This window comes from Orycteropus afer, unplaced genomic scaffold (assembly GCF_000298275.1).
Source record: "Orycteropus afer afer isolate SDZICR_OR568_19922 unplaced genomic scaffold, OryAfe1.0 scaffold00037, whole genome shotgun sequence".
Classification (NCBI taxonomy): Eukaryota; Metazoa; Chordata; class Mammalia; order Tubulidentata; family Orycteropodidae; genus Orycteropus; species Orycteropus afer.
In genome coordinates this window covers 3,821,637-3,826,595 of record NW_006921624.1, presented here as the reverse complement: position 1 = coordinate 3,826,595, position 4,959 = coordinate 3,821,637, and the positions used below count along the sequence as shown (strand labels likewise).

The 4,959-nt window shown below is 39.5% G+C and overlaps 1 protein-coding gene across 1 annotated transcript in view; it reads right to left on the bottom strand.

Moving 5' to 3' along the window:
• STOM (stomatin) overlaps positions 1–4,959 on the bottom strand; it is a 36,637-nt gene that overhangs the window by 30,284 nt on the left and 1,394 nt on the right.

The window sequence follows — 4,959 nt, the reverse complement described above, 5'->3', positions numbered from 1 at the left end:
GAGCTGCTGCATTGTAAATTTTGGTCAATGACATGAGACAAAGTGTATGTGAGCTACTGTATGAAAAGTGAATTTGCTCTGTAAATCTTCACCCAAATCCTTAAAAAAAAAAAAAAAAAATCTTTGGACGATAACATCACTTTCATTTTAAAAGTGAGAAACAGAAGCATAAAGAAACTAGACCAAAGGGTCTCAGCTCCTCCCTCAATTGAGGCTAAAGAGCTGTGCATTGGTGAAGAGCTTGGGACTTTGGTGTTAAGAGTCCAATTCTACCACTAAATTTTCTCACCTATAAAATGGGGGAGGAAGAACAGTACCTATCTCCTATTGTGGTTAAAAAGATCAAATGAGATAAAATACATAAAGTGCTTGGCTCTGAGGAAGTGTTCAATAAATACTACCAAAAACCAAACCCAACCCACTGCCACAGAGTGGATTCCAACTCATAGCAATTCCCATCGGGTTTCTAAGGCTGTAAATCTTCACAGATGTAGATTGTCCCATCCTCCTTCCCTGCAGCAGCTGACAGGTTGGAACCACCAACCTTCTGGTTAGCAGTCAAATGCCTTAGGCACTGTGCCACCAGAACTCCTTCAATAAATATTATCCATTATTATTATTATCACAACTTCAAGATCCTTACCGACATACTTTACAGCAATAAACTTTTATTAAGTGAATTGCCCACTGGGACCTGCACACCATGAAGAAAATATCAAGACAAACAATCTACCTGGAGGAATCCATCTCTGAAGAAGAAACAGGACATATTTGCGGCTTGTCAGAGTTCCAAACTTTCTTGGACCATCCTTCATACAACTTATTGCTCCTATGTTTAAATTTACTGTATAACTACTACAGCACTAGATTTTTCTGAATAGTAGTCCAAATAGAGACTTTTAGCCTTAAAGGCTGTAGGCACTGTTAACTTCTGTATGTCATTTTTCCGATTAAATAATACCTTAATAACTTAAAGTTTCAGAAGTACACTTACATAAATTTTCTCATTTGATACTCACAAAACTCTGGGAGATCAATAGGACAGGTAAGATCATACAACATATAGGTGAGGAATTGACCCTCCAGAGGCTGAGAGATCTGCCCAAGATCACCCAGGTAGTAAGTGATGGTGTTGAGATCAGAGACCACATCATTTTAGTTCTCTTTTTATTTCACTATCATACTACCTGAAAACAACAAGGTCGAGCAGGACAAGAATGTCACAAGTGGATAACAAGATTGGTATATTTTTCAGTTTGATATTTTAGGACAAAATTTTTTTATCTTCAACGTTGTTCTACTGAAATGCCAGGCTAAATGCTTAAGGTGTATGTTTCTTTACTAGTCCCAGAGCACAGACAAACACTCAAAAAGAATGAACAAATGTGTGTTATCAATAGAGAACTAACACACACGTCCTACTTCCTACTGAAGTGACCTTGAGCTTCTATTCTCCCACCTTTAATGAATAAAAGGAGAGTCTCTATTAGGGGCATTATTTTGACAATTATAATCTCTTTATTGATAATATAAAACTCAAAAACAAATAGTCTATCTGCAACAGGAACAGGTACCAGAGAACATGATGAACACACCCTAAAATCAACAGTTTGAGTTCTAACAAACAAAAAAATGAAGGAAGAATTGTACCACCAAGCTGAACCAGACATTTCAATGCGATTTACTTTATGGAGATCTTTATCTCCCCTCTTCAAACAAGCATTTTCCCAAACCTACCATGTATTAGACATTGGGCAATTAGTGTTGCTGTTGCTAGGTGTGGTCAAGTTGCCTCCAACTCATAGAGTCCCAGTGTACAATGAACAAAACGCTGCCTGGTCCTGTGCCATCCTTACAATCATTGCTATGTTTGAGCCCACTGTTGTAGCCACTGTGTCAATCCATCTTGTTGATAGTCTTCCTTTTTTTTCGCTGACCCTCTGCTTTCCCAAGCCTGATGTCCTTCTCTAGAAACTGATGATATGTCCAACGTACAAAGAAGAAATATATGCTTCTAAGGAGCATTATGGCTATACTTCTTCCAAGACAGATTCGTTCACTCTTCTGGCTTGTTGTTGTTGTTGTTATGTGCCATCGAGTTGGACCCGACTCCTAGCGACCCCTTCTTGGATTTCTGAGGAAGTAGATTGCCCAACCTTCCTTCTGAGGAGTGGCTGGTGGGTTTGAACCACCAGCCTTCTGGTTAGCAGTCAAGTGCCTTAGGCACTATGCTACCAGAGCTCCTATTAATCCTTGATATTTTCAATGTTCTTTGCCAACATCATAATCTAAATGCATCAATTCTTCTTTGTTTTTCCGAGGACAGAGCAAACAATATCTATTTCCAAAAGCTCTCATGGTCTGATAAAGGTGGGGTAACAGATGAGTTGGTTGATAATTATACTACTACATAGTAACGAACATCGCAATAGAGGTATTGTGGACACAGAGGAGAAGTGTTCACTTCTTTATCCTTATAATAATTCTCAGGAGAATGCTTTTCCATGTCTTCTTAAAAATTTGATTTTGAATCCCATATTTGTCACTTTATCGATACTTTTTCATTTTGTTTTCTCTTTAAAACTGACTAGGCAGCCAGTGACCTTTGACTATCACAGTGTAAAGTTTACAACACCAGGTGGAATCATAAATTTACTGAATAATAAATAATAAATGCCAGCTTTTGTGGACTTGGTCTTCTGGTTTGAGTTAATTTGTCACCATTGGTGGTTTAACTCAGCTTAATTATTGAAGAAGTTACAAAATTCTCCCCAATCTGATCAGCTATAACAACTGAAATAAACAAATCAGTCCCATGATTCTGCTTATTTTCAGAAATTCTCCCAGAGGGATTCATTCCGTTGACCTGGCTCTTAATTATTATGATACATTTCTTTGCAATCCACCCACATTATTTCATTACAAAGTGAATGTATTGGCTTTAAGGAAAACTAGTCTTCCTCTAGGTCTGGTCCTAGTTACCTTCCTAGAACTGATTCCTAGGAAGAAATACAGGGAAGAGTTTGGACTTTTCTATTCCATTGCTTCTCTCAGAAGCACTGCTGTGGAGTTGCCTTATCCCAAAGGTCTTGATTTAAACTTTCTTTGCTTACTGTCTCTTACCTTCAGTGAAGTGCTGATGTCAGAAAGCCCTTATTTTTGGTATGTATTTTGGAGGTAGCTCTGTTGTTGTTGTTGTTATGTGCCGTCAAGTTGGACCTGACTCATAGTGACCCTCCTTGGGTTTCTGAGGCGGTATCACTACAGAGGTAGATTGCCCAACCTTCCTTCCGAGGAGTGGCTAGTGGGTTTGAACCACCAGCCTTCTGGTTAGCAGTCAAGTGCCTTATGCACTACGCTACCTCTAGAATAGGAAAAATGGTTTGGAAAATCAGATATTCCAGGTTTGAAATCTGACTTTAAATTTATGAGCTAAGTATGATTTTACCACTCTCAGCCTCAGTTTCCTTACTGTGAAATGATGGATAATGACATTTTCCTAGTAGAGCTGCTGAAGGATTGCAACTAATGTTTGTAAAGCATTTGAGCTGTTTTTGGCACATAGCAAATACTTAACAAATTCTACTAATAAATTCTAGTGATAGCTTCCTGACCAGAGTAAGATCTCTATGGTTTATATCAAAAAATGGTGACACAATCTCAACAAAGTTTTGTCTGCAATACGTATTTTTTGGAAACAGGGTACATAGTTTTCATGGGATTCTGAAGAGATTTCTGTCTAAAAAAAGAGCATAGAACCAAGAAAAAGAATGTCGAAGTGAAAACAGGTCTGTGACCATGAAAAATAACAAAATAAACCTTAAGAATACTCCCAAAGAACTTCTCCAAACAGATTTCCTAGTGCAATTTCACCAGACTTCTAACATTCTCCTCATGGTTCATGGGGAGGTCAGGGTAGTTGCAAGGAATCTCACTCATCTTCTCATTTAGGAAAAGACAACTATCAAAACTATCATAATTTTTACCTGTTCAACCTTGAGAATCAGTCAAATCCAGGTTCAAAAAGCTGTGTGACTTTTAGTAACTTAACCTCTTTGAGCATCAGTTTCTTCAACTACAAAGTGGGGATAAGAACGTACCTACCACATCAACTGGTTGTGAGGATTCAATAAGAGTGATATGAAATGTTTAGCACAGAGCCTGGCTCATTTAGCGCTCACTTTTTTTTTTTCTTTTGCTATTATTCTCATTAACTCCTTGTTGTCAAACTTCTAATTTGGAAAGATGATGCTCTAAGATGTCTAGGAGGGAAAATTGAGTGATGAGGATTTCTAGAAATCTTTTGATGCTACTGGGAAGGAACTAAGGCAAGGGGAATGGGGCTTATACTGGATTAATGGACAAGGATTCACAGATGACCATATGTTCTCCATAGGGTGCTGGAAAAACCCACCCAGCGCTCTAAATCTCTTTCACTATGTCATCCTTAGGGACAATGTTTTTGGGGACTGAAAGCTTTTGGAGCACTAAGAGCCCCCTGGGGGGGTCAGTTCTCCTCAGAGGTCTATCACTTCTCTTTATTGGACCTTCACTTCTCCGCAAGGAGTTAACCAATAAAGACTCAAGGTGATAGCCCTCTCACGGGTACTAGGTTTCACAGGGGAACAAGATGGAGCCACTTACAGTTCCTGCCTTCAAGATGGGGAAAGCCCTGATAGAGTCGGGGAATCAGAGTCCCCTGAAAGGGAGGAAAGCCCTGAAGGAAAGAGGTCTTAGGAAAAAGGCCACAAAGTAGAGCTGCAAAAAGAGGTGGGAAGGTTGCCAGAGGGCCATCCTTCCTTCCTTTCGCAAATACGACCCACTCTCCCATAGGGTCTTTATGAGTTGACATTGACCCACAGCACACGACAGCTCCCTAGTTCTGGGAGCTAGGGGTGAAATCTCACAGGTTGGGGCCTTGCTTCTTGATACGAAATGAGTAACAAAGCGGGGTGGGGG